Source organism: Cynocephalus volans, chromosome 9 (genome assembly GCF_027409185.1).
Source record: "Cynocephalus volans isolate mCynVol1 chromosome 9, mCynVol1.pri, whole genome shotgun sequence".
Taxonomy (NCBI): Eukaryota; Metazoa; Chordata; class Mammalia; order Dermoptera; family Cynocephalidae; genus Cynocephalus; species Cynocephalus volans.
This window is the reverse complement of record NC_084468.1, coordinates 71,554,453-71,569,013: the sequence shown is the minus strand read 5'-3', so window position 1 is coordinate 71,569,013 and position 14,561 is coordinate 71,554,453. Positions and strand designations below refer to the sequence as shown.

Genomic DNA, 14,561 nt, shown 5'->3' with positions numbered 1-14,561 from the left:
TGGGACACTCTCAGTGCTAGATTTAGCACAGTATTTTGATCTCTCTATGTAGAACACTGCTAATAAGAATGGCTAATAATACTATGTGCCAAACGCTATGCTTAGCATTTTGCATGTGCTATTTTTATTTAAGGTTATTAAAAATGTATGTGAATGCTCCCAATATGGCCAGGAGGCAAGTAAGTGAATGATATATTATTAGTTTTAAGAAAGTGCTTAGTTGTTTTTATTTTAAAAAACAGTTAAGAGAAGATTTTCAGATTCTTTCTTTCACATGCTATCTCTATGGGCTCCCACTGGAGAAAGTTTACTACCACAATCTTGAGACTGGTTGTAAAAGAGAAACCATCTATTTGCACTTTAACACAGAGCTAGGTTCAGCTGCTGCTTCTCTTCTCTCTGTTTTGTTTGTCTTTGTCAGCAATAATATACAATGTGATAGTATTTTTAAAAAATGGTTAGTAACAATTTAGAAGGAAGGAATTATGTAAACTTCAAAGGAAATTTTTAAATGACTGTAAATGAAATTGATGTACCAAGAGGAGAAATTTTAGAAAACATCCAATACATTATAACCGTCTGTCAATGTTTGCTTTTTTTGCTACCTTTAGATCTTATTTCAGTTGGGAAGATTTTGGCCGTAAGTAACAAAAAACCCTGACTTGAATGGCTTAAACAGTAAGAAAACTTATAATCCTACATAAAAAGTTCAAGTAGAGTAGGTGGGCTCCAGCAGCTTGGTATATCAATCACCAGGGACCCAAGTTCTTCCCATCTCTTTGCTCTGCCATTTTTTTGTGCTGGCTTCATTCTCAGGCTGGTAGCTTGATGTCTGTATCTGTTCCACCCATCCAGACCTACTAGCAACCAGAAGAAGATGAGCAATTTTATCTGTGTCTCCTTCACAGACTTGAAGAACTCTGAGAGTTTCTCCCAGCAAACCTCTCCTCATGTCTCCTCACGACTTATTGGTCAGAAACGGGTCATGTGGCCATTTTCCCAGTCATTGCCAGTGACAATGAGATTCCTATAATTGTCTCTGAGTAATCCTCCTTCAGAGGAGAGAGGTGCTGGAGAGTCTACAGCACTGGACATTACAATTCTGTGCTTTTTATCAGTAACAGAATGTATCATTTTCCCCTGTATTTTAATCCCCTTAAGGATTAATATTATTTATATTTATGCCTGTTATGAATAGACTCAATTAAATTTAAGTAAATTTATAAAGCTAGAACTTCAAGTTTGGATGCATCAGTACCCTTAAATTTTATATGTGAGTGGTTTTTAAATTTTCACATTTGAAATAAAGTAAGTTTTATAACCTTAATATGGCATGATTATTTTTTTAATAAAGCTAAAGCCTACAGATTCCTACATTTGGAAGCCTTGTTTTCCTTCACCACTCTGTTTATACCTTCTACCTTTATTTGTCTTTTCAGCCTCCCCCACACCAAAAGACTTGACCTTGAAAAAAAGAGACCATCAGGCACAAACACTATTTCTTACCTCATCTTATAGATTCAATCACAATGGAAGTCCTGTCCTATGCATTTTTCTTTTCCCCGTTCCCTCTGCCATTTAATAAATCAAAGGCCTAGTTTCTCACTTATATTATTGTAATAATCTCTTAATTGTTCACCCTGACTTTGCTTAAAGATCTTAAATGGCCCCCCATTTCTTACAGGCACATGAGGTATTCCATAACCCGGCACCTGCCTCTCTCTTCAACCTCAGCTTTTGTCACTCTCCCCATGAACTGTTCTCCAAGCACATGTTGGCTGAGGAGTCTGAACATACATGCTCTTTACCTTTTGCTCCTATACCTTTTGTGTTGCTCCTTCTAATCTGCCTGTACTATTCTAACTCTCTTCTCCATGTGGCAAATGTTCATGTTTATTACGACCCAGCTCAAACACCCATCAATACCTCCTCTATCATTCAAGTGGCTTTCATCATTATTCTTTTCTTCCATAGCACTGTACATTTACGATGGCACTTAGGATGCATTTTAAGTGTATCCATAAAGCTGTCTCTAAGCTTGACTCTAAGTTTATAAGAAGCAGGTACAATATCTCAATCATCTTTGCATTCCCTGTGCTTAGCACGATGTCTGCCACACAGTAACCATTTATTCAGGTATTTCCTTAATAACATAAAATAGCACTCAAATTTGAACCTAGCTGAGGTATTCTGACTTTGAATATACAGGAAGATGTAATGATGTTTCAAGCCTGAAAAGATATTGCCTTGGGTTGAATGTCCTCCCAAAACTTAGTCCCCACTGTAACTGTTGAAGTGGGAAATCCTATTACGGTAATCGAAAAGTGGGGCCTTGAAGAGGTGATTAAGTTGATGGTTTAATGGTGGTTGTGGGTGTGGTTCCGAGGGCTTTAAAAGGAGAGGGCATGTGGAACTCTCTCTCTCTCTTCTGCCATTTTCTGCCATGTGAGACTCCTGCATTGCCGTAAAGCCACCACCAAAGAAGACCCTCACTAGATGTGTTCCCTGGACTTTGGACTTCCCAGCTTCAGAAATTTTAAGTAATAAATTTTGTTTTCATACAAATTACCCAGTTCCAAGTATTTTGTTATAAGCAACAGATACAGACTAATACAGGTATTGTTACCTTTAAAAAATCCTTTAAAAATGATCGTTAGTAAGCTCTTACTAAGGGAGGGTGGTTATTGTAAAGAATTGAGGGCATGGTTATGTGAAGAAAGGAATCCTCTCAGTTATATGTTGATGAATATTAAATATTCAGTATTAAGTGTTAATAATGTTTTCTTAAACTTTCTTAGAGGAGGAAGTTCTTTCTTGTCATGTCAGTGAGACTTTTTAAGCCCACACCCTTTTGTTGGTGTTTATTCAATCAAATACATTTATTTTATGCAGCTTATTGTATTGGCTCAAAATTATTTTTGTCTTTTATTTTGGTCCTTGTGATTCACTTCAGCTCTGTGATACTGGAAGTTTCCAAGTCCAGTTGTGAAATTTGTGTGTTCAGGCTTGTTAGTTCTATAAGGGTTTTCTTTTTCTTTACTTTTTAATAATTCTGATATGTCTCAGCAATCTGCTGAATTTATTGAAAGTTTATCAACCTGCTGAACTTAAATTATGAATCTCACAGTTGATAAGTCCTTTAATTATCCTTCCAACCAGATTTTTGATTACCAACAAAACATAAATACCCATCTCTTTTATCTGACAATGTAATACAAAATCAAGGCAAATGTATTTAATACTAAAATTAAATGGTAACAGAATAAAACTAATTTCAACTGTAGATATCTTTAGTGATCATTTAAAAAATTCCTTAGAACACAGTATGCAGATTTTCAGAGTTCTGTTTTGCTTTGTTTTCAAAGATACTTTTGTCTTGTCCTTTTCCAATTTTATGCAATTCTCAATTTTACATAATTATGTATTGAAAAGTCCATTTAGATACTTAAATACTTAACAGTATTTTTTGAAAATCCTCTCTTATTGTCATTAAATGCTATAGGTCTTTATGACACCTTTGATATAAGTTGAATTTGTTCTTTCCTTATTTTCACACATTTGATGAGAGTCCACCAGCTTCTGAATTGGTTTTTATTTTACTTTATTAAGTACAACTTATGTGTTTATTCAAATCCCCATACACCTCTCAAAGGACAGTAACAGTTTAGTTTTTCTGATTCTGCAAAATTTTAAATATAATAAGGCCAACTTGCACATTTATTCCTAGACACATTGAAAAAAAAAACCTCATAAATCTAATAGAGCACATACGCATTTGGTAGACCAAGTTCTCTAAGCATTTAAATATCTGAAAAAGGAAACAAACATTGATAGTAAAACCTATGTAAATATAACTTGCACAAAAATATCATTTCTTTATTCCAAAATTATAGATTTTCTCCCCTAGTCATAGTTAAAAGAATTACCAATCCAGGTCCACTATACTAAGGCAACAGTCAGATTTTGGATGAGAGAGTCTGGAAACGGGATATAGAACCACTAGTGTTGGATTTGGCCCCTTCTTATGCTTAGGTGTCAAAGGTAGGGTTCTTCCAACACAAAGTCTCAGACAGGGACTTGGAGTTGGGTGGTTTACTTGAGAGGTGATCCTAGGAAGGAGGAGTGAGAGATCAGGGAGAGTAAGAGAGAAGGGAAGGAAAACCTAATATATTAAGCTTTGTTGTTGAGTTTTCTCTTGTAGGCAATGAGCTCTCAGTTCCACAAGCACCACTGAGAAGCATATGGGATGCCTCCCAGAATCTCTCTCTTATATAAAAAATATGAGAATATTTTTTAACATTGTTTACATTCATATCATTTTATAGCCACTTTATTGTAAATTATAATTTCTATAAAAACACTAACTTCACATAAAATTTTTTTCTGCATAAACATAAGATGTTTATCCATTTATTTAGATCTTTATTAATTTCATAAATGTTTTGTAGTTTTCAGAGTATTTGTTTTGTTGACATTTATAGAATTTCACTGCAGTGTGTTTTCCCATGACTTTTAAAGTATTTGTTAAAATGTAAAACCTTGCTATATTTATAAAACTCATAGGATTTCAATCCAGTGTACATTTGTACATGTCTTTGTCAGTATATGGACCAACTAAAGGCTTTTCCACATTTCTTACTTAGCATTTCTTATTAAGCATTTTATCCAGTATGAATTTTTTCATGCCCTCGAAAGGAACTGTAAGCACTGAAAGCTTTACCACATTTTTTACAGTCTTATTTCTTTCCACCTATGAATTCTTTCATGTGTTTGGAGGGATGTGGGCCAACTGAAGGCTTTACCACATTGTTTAAATTCATAGGATTTCTCTTCAGTGTGAGTCTTCTCATGTTTTCTAAATGAATTGAGATACACAAAGACTTTCCCACATATCTTGCATTTATAATGTCTATCTCCAGTGTGCAGTATTATGTGTCTTTGAGTGCTTGTGAGAAATGAAGGCTTTCCCACATTCTTTACATTCACAGGGTTTTCTTTCATTGTGAGTCTTTTCATGTGCTTGAAATGAACTGGAATACTTAAAGCCTTTCCCACATATCTTACATTTATAAGGTCTGTCTCCAATGTGCACTATCATGTGTCTGAACATTGGCAAGAGAAATGAAGGCTTTCCCACATTTCTTACCTTCATAGGGTTCCCTCCAGTGTGAGTTCTTTCATGTCTTCATAAGCAACAGGAAAACCTGAAGGCTTTTGCACATTGTTTACATTCATATGGTTTCTCTCTAGTTTGAATTTTTTCATGACTTTGACATGAACTGGGATAGTCAAGGTCTTTCCCACATACCTTATAAGATCCTTCTCCAGTGTGCGTTATCACGTGTCTTAGAACACCTTTGAGAGCAACGAAGGCTTTCCCACATTCCTTACATTCATTGGGTTTATCTCCATTGTGATCCCTTTCATGGATTTGAAATGAACTGAGAGTATCAAAGGCCTTCTCATATACCTTAGCTTTATAAGGTCCATCTCCAGTGTGTACTATCATGTGACTTTGAATGTTTGTGAGAGATATGAAGACTTTCCCACATTCCTTACACTCATAGGGTCTCTCTCCAGTGTGAGTCCTTTCATGAATTTGAAAGGAGTGGAGGCTTTCCCACATTGCTTATGTTCATATGGCTTCTCTCTGCATTCCTTATTCTCATATGATTTGGGTCCAGTGTGAGATGGGATGTGCCTATTAAGGAATAAATGACATATGCAGACTATTTCACACAAGCTACATTCACAAGGTTTTACTCCAGAAGAATTTTTCTTGTTCAGGTGAAGATTTGGAATCTGGTTGATAGTTTGTCCACAGGCACAACTTTCTTCAACTTCACTGATGTTCCATACAATATGATTGCTTAGATTTCTGCAGTTATTTTTGTACTGATTTTCAGTGTTCTGGTCTTCCCATTTTTCCTCCCTATAGAAGCCAAGTTTGTAAAGATTTCCCCCATAACATCTCTGTAGAGTCTTTTCGAGGAATGATCCAGCATAGCCCACTCCTCCATGGTGAAGTTGACAGCCACATCCTCAAAGGCCACTGAGTCCATTTCCTAGCTTCTGGGAGATCCCAGCATCCTCCATATGGCTCCCAAGGTCACTGCAGGTCACAGAGCACCAGAGGCTGCTGCAAAGTCACCTGAGGTCCTTACAGGAATGTGAACTACAGAAAATTATTTTAAGGCCTGAAGCAATTATAGTTAATGATAGTACTATATAAGCTTGAAAATCACTTTTACAACTTTAACATCTCATTTTGCGAGTCAAATGATATTTTCTTAAAACCTAAAACACCTTCTCTAGGACCCACCCTTCAAATCAAATGAAAATGGTAGAAAATTAAAAATTGTTCTAAGAATCAGGTATTATGATGAATGTAGAAGTGCATCAAAAATGCAAACCTATTAAAATGAAGGGCACATATAGAGTAGAATGTTCTAGCTGATTCACCATTTAAATAAATATTTGTAGAATGAATGAATTTAGGGCTGACCCTGTGGCTCACTCGGGAGAGTGCAGCGCTGGGAGCGCAGCAGCGCTCCCACCGCGGGTTCGGATCCTATATAGGGATGGCCGGTTCGCTCACTGGCTGAGCTCAGTCACAAAAAAGGACAAAAAAAAAAAAAGAATGAATGAATTTATTCATCATCTACTAGGTGCATAGTTCCTGCATTAGTCAGGGTTGTCCAGAGAAACAGAACGAATAGCATGTGCATGTATGTATATATGAGGGTACTTCAAAAAGTTCATGGGAAAATAGAATTAAAAGATAATATTAATCTTTCCATGAACTTTTTGAAGTACCCTTGTATATAGAAAGCGATTATTTTCATGAACTGGCTCAAGTGATTATGAAGGCTGGCTGGCTGGCTGGACACCAGGAAAGAGTCCATGTGTAGTTCAAGTCCAAAGGCCATTTGCTGGCAGAATTTTTCCTTGCTCAGGGGAAGTCAGTCATCTGTTTTACTCAGGCCTTCGACTGACTGGATGAGGCCCACCCACATTACAGAAGGCAATCTGCTCTATTCAAAGTCCACCGATTTAAATGTTAAGGATTCCTTTGGGGCTGACATGTGAAGGGGTGCAGTGTTGAGGAACTGAATCCTTCATTTATGGGGTCTGCACTAACTCTGGGCAGTTAGCTTCAGAAATGTATTGAATTGTAGAACCCCCAGCTGGTGTCAGAGAATCAGAGAATTGAGAATTGTTGCTGGGAACCATTTGTCCCTCTTGGGGAGATAAGAGACATTTTATTATCCTTTTGGATCAGAGCAATTCACATCTATATGGCTATAGATCTGATCCTCATGGCATGTGAAAAGTAAAATATTTCTAGGGAAAGTAAAGGCAAACATTTTCTGTCTTTATATCATGTACATCTCAGTGTCCAAGGAGGCCAGGGCTTTTTATAAGAGCACTGAGAAACCCAGGAAGATTTCTTTCCCTACACCTCAGAACTTTGTATGTGCATTTCTGACTAGCACATCTTGTCCCCAACTCTTCTCTTCCTATCCCATCTTGGCTTGGTTAATTCAAACCTGAACTTCAGATCTCAGACTACAAGTCACTTCTTCTGGGAAGGCTTTCTTGACCCCTTCTCCACTCAGGCTTAGCAAGATGCTCTTCCTGTTGTTCTCCTCCACTGCCCTGTTTCTGTATAAGAGAGCACTGTCACTAGTATTGAACACTGTTTTTCTCTCTAACCCGTGTGTTCTTTTAGAACTTTTGAGAATAGGTCTCTTTCTCCCTGATATACCCTGTGCTAAGCACAGTGTTTTCATAAAATAAGAATACAATAAATATTTTCTTAAGTTATTTACAGTCTCTGAGTTTAAGGAATTTACAATCAAAATGAGAAAAGCATACAAATTACTATAATACTATAATAATAATAAAAGCCCTGGCCTCCTGGGACACCAAATATTTAAGGAAAATTACTTACATTACATAAAAAAGATAAAATTCTATTAGTATTTTAAGGAAAGAAAAAAAAATCCTTTATAATTGAAGGACTATGTCTACAATTCCAAATGCTCATGGCAATGAGAGTGGGAAGATGCTGCGCTCACATGTAAATTCCAGCAGTGGAGAGCGTAGTCAAACAAAATAGCAAACTCAGAAACTTACCCTTCACTTCAACCCCCCAAAAATATCCAGCTCTGGAGCTCTTTCTCCTACCAAACACAGAAGCTGCCCTGATGACAAGTCTGAGGGTTGCACTAAAGATAATAAGGCCACCAAGGAAGCTAGAAGAGGCCTAGCTCCAGGTAAAGGCACTCCATCCACAGTGATGACTGCAGGACTGGATCTGGGACCAGCACTTCTGCATCAAGCCACACAGTAAGGTCTGGCCACTCTGGAAGTTCCCGTTTCCTCTGTATCTCCCCCAGTTCTTCTCACCAGAGATAGGACAATGGACAGCATTCTCACTCCAAATCTAAATCACCTAAAAATGATAAAAAGGAAAGGAAAAGGTGGACTCTTTCCCCAAAATCTGTGGAAATACACACTGAGAGACTTCCAAGAAGTATAACTAAGAACCCACCCAATCAGATAGATATTTTCCACTTTGGCGACAATCTAAATGCTTGATGTGCCTACAGAAAGGATGCATTACCATGTGTCCAAAGACTGGGCAATGTTTTTTTTCATTGAGAATTCAGATGAAGAAGGTATTGAAACACATGAATGAGGGTGTCTGGATGGCCAGGAAGCCCCTCCAGCAATGCTGGCCCTTGGCTAAACATCTTACCTATCCCCCACCCCACAAGGCTCCCCACGAAGACTCAAATCCCCAAAGAGTATTCTCATCTCATCCCATCACGAGTGCAGCCTTGGAAGCTTTCCATTGTAAAACAGGGCTTTAGGAACTCCTGCCCCTCTAAAACAAATCCCATCCAGCAAAATACTGTGACTTTTATAACTGGGGGAGGATAGGTAGAAAAAGCCCATGCCAGATGTCTGGTGTCAGCAAGGGCTATCATTTTAGAACTCTTCTTTTCCCCAGAGGCAGGCTTACAAAGTCATCAGTTGAAGCATTTTATCTAAAGTCTATTTATTTTGCCTGTAAAAGAATGGCAGTCTCTGCGCTACTGTTAAATCAATGCCCTCCAGTTGTTCTGGCCTTAAAAGTAAGCTCCTCTGTTTCTAATTTCTAAGAGAATAAGTTGCAAAGCCAGCTGGAACAAGTAACTACAGGATGCCACTGCTCTGTCTCATCCTTGAAGCACTTTTTTTCCCACAAGAAATAGCCTAAGCTTATAGTAACCTGATTACAAATATTTGCCTGTTAGTCTGTTAGGAAGGAGGAAGCAGGGACAGTTTCTTTTCTTTCTTTTTTTTTTTTTTTTTTGTGATCGGTAAGGGGATCGGAACCCTTGGCTTGGTGTCGTCCGCACTGCGCTCAGCCAGTGAGCGCACCAGCCATCCCTATATAGGATCCGAACCCGCGGCGGGAACGCCACTGCGCTCCCAGTGCTGCACTCTCCCGAGTGAGCCATGGGGTCGGCCCAGTGTCTATTAGGACTAGAATGGCTATACTTTTAAGTCCTCTTCTGCAATTGATGAACACATCGTGAGCTAGTTTTATAGAACCATCAAGGACTGCCCCCTCCTCACCACCATTGGAGACTGTTGGGAAAGTGAAAGAAAATGGTCAGGACCCTCAGATGTTCAGAATCTTGCCAAGCATTTGATGTAAATAGGCACGTGTGCCCAGGTGTTCCTTGGTTATTGTCTAATGTAATTGCACATGTGCACCCAGGTGTCCTGGGTTAGGACTTAAGTCACCACTGCTGCTACTGCTGCTGCTGCTGTTGCTGCGGCAGACTGAGCTTGTGTCATCTCCCAACAGCTCCCAGGATCTTTCCCAATTACCTAGCAAGGACCTGCGTGTGAGGGGTCTGGTGACCCAGTCTGTACAATGGGTTTGAAGGATCTGAGCCCTAGCCCTGACAATACAAACGGAAACTTGGTATAACTAAAATAATGAGATGTTTTGGCTTTAGTTATGAAAGACCTAACCGTACAATTAGCGTAGCAGCCATTGCCTCAACCCGACAACTGGCGTATTTGCATAGCTTTACAGAACCTCAGAATCTTCCAATAGGATATCTTTATAACATACAAATATATTGTGCTTTGAATATTATAAGAAATAAAATTGTTTTATCATTTTTTTCCAATGTGGAAAGAGTATTCATGATGCTTCTTGAATTTTAGATCAACAGGTGGAGTCTACAGTGCAAACTCTAGGCAATGGCAAATAGCATGCAGGTATAAAAGTGCCATGTGTTTGGTACTACACGCACCTCTGTTACCTGGAGAGCAAGCTTATGTATAAACAGCAGGGAGTAATATTTGAAAAAGTAAAGTGAGGTCAAAGGCCTCAGATGTTAAGTTGGGGAATTCGGACCAAAATTGGTAAGTCATGAACAGCCTAAAACCTAAAACCTCTACAAAAAAACTCTTGGAATTGATAAATGATTTCAGCACAGTAGCAGGATACAAAATCAACACACAAAAATCAGTAGCATTTCTTTTCTCCAATACTGAACATGCAGAACGAGAAATCAAGAAAGCCTGCCCATTTACAATAGCCACCAAAAAATTAAAATACTTAGGAATTGAGTTAACCAAGGAGGTGAAAAATCTCTATAACGAGAACTACAAACCACTGCTGAGAGAAATTAGAGAGGATACAAGAAGATGGAAAGATATCCCATGCTCTTGGATTGGAAGAATCAACATAGTGAAAATGTCCATACTACCCAAAGTGATATACAAATTCAATGCAATCCCCATCAAAATTCCAAAGACATTTTTCTCAGAAATGGAAAAAACTATTCAGACATTTATATGGAACAATAAAAGACCACGCATAGCCAAAGCAATGCTGAGCAAAAAAAATAAAGCTGGAGGCATAACACTACCTGACTTTAAGCTATACTACAAAGCTATAATAACCAAAACAGTATGGTACTGGCATAAAAACAGACACACTGACCAATGGAATAGAATAGAGAATCCAGAAATCAACCCACACACTTACTGCCATCTGATCTTTGACAAAGGCACCAAGCCTATTCACTGGGGAAGGGACTGCCTCTTCAGCAAATGGTGCTGGGATAACTGGATATCCATATGCAGGAGAATGAAACTAGATCCATACCTCTCACCATATACTAAAATCAACTCAAAATGGATTAAGGATTTAAATATACACCCTGAAACAATAAAACTTCTTAAAGAAAACATAGGAGAAACACTTCAGGAAATAGGACTGGGCACAGACTTCATGAATACGACCCCAAAAGCACGGGCAACCAAAGGAAAAATAAACAAATGGGATTATATCAAACTAAAAAGCTTCTGCACAGCAAAAGAAACAATTAAAAGAGTTAAAAGACAACCAACAGAGTGGGAGAAAATATTTGCAAAATATACGTCTGACGAAGGATTAATATCCAGAATATACAAGGAACTCAAACAACTTCACAAGAAGAAAACAAGCAACCCAATTAAAAAATGGGCAAAAGAGCTAAGTAGGCATTTCTCTAAGGAAGATATACAAATGGCCAACAGACATATGAAAAAATGCTCAACATCACTCAGCATCCGGGAAATGCAAATCAAAACCACATTGAGATACCATCTAACCCCAGTTAGGATGGCTAAAATCCAAAAGACTATGAACGATAAATGCTGGCGAGGTTGCGGAGAAAAAGGAACTCTCATACATTGTTGGTGGGACTGCAAAATGGTGCAGCCTCTATGGAAAATGGTATGGAGGTTCCTTAAACAATTGCAAATAGATCTACCATACGACCCAGCCATCCCACTGTTGGGAATATACCCAGAGGAATGGAAATCATCAAGTCGAAGGTATACCTGTTCCCCAATGTTCATCGCAGCACTCTTTACAATAGCCAAGAGTTGGAACCAGCCCAAATGCCCATCATCAGATGAGTGGATACGGAAAATGTGGTACATCTACACAATGGAATACTACTCAGCTATAAAAACGAATGAAATACTGCCATTTGCAACAACATGGATGGACCTTGAGAGAATTATATTAAGTGAAACAAGTCAGGCACAGAAAGAGAAATACCACATGTTCTCACTTATTGGTGGGAGCTAAAAATTAATATATAAATTCACACACACACACACACAAAACCGGGGGGGGGGAGAAGATATAACAACCACAATTATTGAAGTTGATACGACAAGCAAACAGAAAGGACATTGTTGGGGGGGAGGGGGGGAGGGAGAAGGGAGGGAGGTTTTGGTGATGGGGAGCAACAATCAGCCACAATGTATATCGACAAAATAAAAATTAAAAAAAAAAAAAAATTGGTAAGTCATGGATACAATAGATGACTGATATTACACCCTTTTAAGGTTTGGGACTGACCTAAATCATCTCCAGTCTAAACAACTATGAGCTAAGGAGAGTTTCCCAGATGGCCAGCTGGCCTTTATTCTTTGCAGATACGAGAAAAGCTAGGGCGCCCCCTACCTCATTACACCTGAAGCATCCAGGCAGCCAGCTTGCTGTACTTAGAACATGCAAGATATCACAGAATCACTCTACCGATTTTAAGCAAAGGACCTTAGAGATTAGCCCAACTCCCCAGAATACTGAAATTCAGATGAGTGACTTGCCCAGGGTCACTAAGTGAAGGGCTGAATGGGATAATACATGTAAAGTGCCTATCACACAGCACTATGCAAGGGGTTGACTATGATTAAGAGTGCCAACCAAATGTTCTAGCTGCAGGCTAGCTCTTAGCATCACACACGCTCCCTGTCTCTGGATTATACAACTCTTTTGGATGAATGGCTGTCAAATTTAAAGTTTTCACTTGTGTAATGATGCAATCTTTTAACACCCTTAGTCTTAATACAGTTTTAATTTACATTCTTGGATTTAGTATCCTTTCAGATTTAAAAAGGAAACACATGAATGCAAATTAATATTTTGGGTTCAGTATATTTTTTGCGGCTTTTTTCCCGGTACAACTCTTCCGTATAAATAAACACTATCCTTTTCCATTTATTGTGAAAGCTTATATTAGACAAAATTTATAAGAGGCCATTGTTTTGGACTAAGTTCCTATACTAGGCTCCAACAGACCAAACTAAAACTCAAAATGGAATCACCCGTGCTGAGGTTCCACATCATCAAACGAAAACTAAGTTATCTAACCTTCTGAGAATCAGGAGAGACAGGTAATGAGGCAGGGACAAAACAGGCACACGACCCAGGGAGGCTACTCAGAAATATTCAGACTGCAGCAGTCAGAGCCTGTGTACTATGCAGGACAGGAGGGGCAGAGGTTGGCCACTGGGAGTTTGCAGGTGGGATGGTGAGGCCGGAGAAAGTCTGGGGGAGTGCGTCTCTCTCTGGGGGAGATGCCTGTGCACTTTGACACCTACCTTAGCTTGGTAATGAAGCCCTATCATGTTCCGTTTCTCTGTCTCTCTCTTCCTTTTCTTTTGCAGGTCCGTTAAAGATGATTCTTTCATAAACCAAGATCCTGGATATGCCATCCGGTAACAGTAACTGTTAGGCAATTATGTTTTAGCTGATGTCTAAGATGGCAGTGGGCGGATGGGAGGAACACCCAAAATGGCTGCAGAGAGTTTCAGGTCCCTAGCACAAAACATTTTGGAGAATCACAAAAAAACCCTCCCTCTTCTTCCTCACCACCACATCCCCTGCCCCCTCGCGAATTTCTCTACCATAGGAAAAAATCCCAACTCAGCTTAAACCCCCGCTCACTTCCCTACCCTTCTTCCTTCTTAGCCAATAGGAACAGTCCAGCTCAGCCTAACTGGATATAAAAGGCCCACCCCGACTCCCCCTGCTGCTGCTCCCACTCTCTCTTGTTCATTTTGCCTGCCTAATACACTTTGGTTGAGTCCCTGTCTCCTGGTGTGTTTTATTTTTGCACTCAGGCAGGGGATTTTCCTTGGTAACAACCAATTTCTCAAAAGAGTCCAGTTCCAAACCGCATGCTCAGTTCCCTCTGTTTGAATCCTTAACCTGAAGTAACCTGATCTTAGCTAACCAGTCCTTCTTCTATTGTCTCCCTGTCCCCGCCTTACGGGAAAATACTTTGAAATGACCAGTCTGCTTTTTGTTGTTTCTGCTCTAGTCAGCCCTTTCTCTGTCTATAAAGCCAACCTTCTCTGCTCAGTTCATTGGAACATTTATTATATTTTATGCAATGAAGTGTTGCCGGATTCTAGAATCGCAAATAAAGCAATTGAGATCTTTAAACTAAATTTGTTGATTTTTTTTTTTTTTTTTTTTGGTCCATCACTGATGACAGGAATTCCTTTTTTTTACGTTAAGTACTCCCCCCCACCCCCCCGACAAAGTTAGCGGCCACGATTATCCCTATTTCAAGAACACTGACTGGAAAGCGGTCCCACGCCACCGCCCACTGGGGCAGGAACTGAGGGTCATCCGCTGCCCCACTGCGCATGCCTGTCCGCGACTGGACGCCAGGGAATGACGTCAGTCCGAGCGGGGCCGC

At 39.2% G+C, this 14,561-nt stretch overlaps 1 pseudogene; it reads right to left on the bottom strand.

Annotated features, from left to right (window-relative positions):
- Positions 1-4,736: 4,736 nt before the first annotated feature.
- Positions 4,737-6,089, bottom strand: LOC134385742 (zinc finger protein 124-like; annotated as a pseudogene).
- Positions 6,090-14,561: the final 8,472 nt, after the last annotated feature.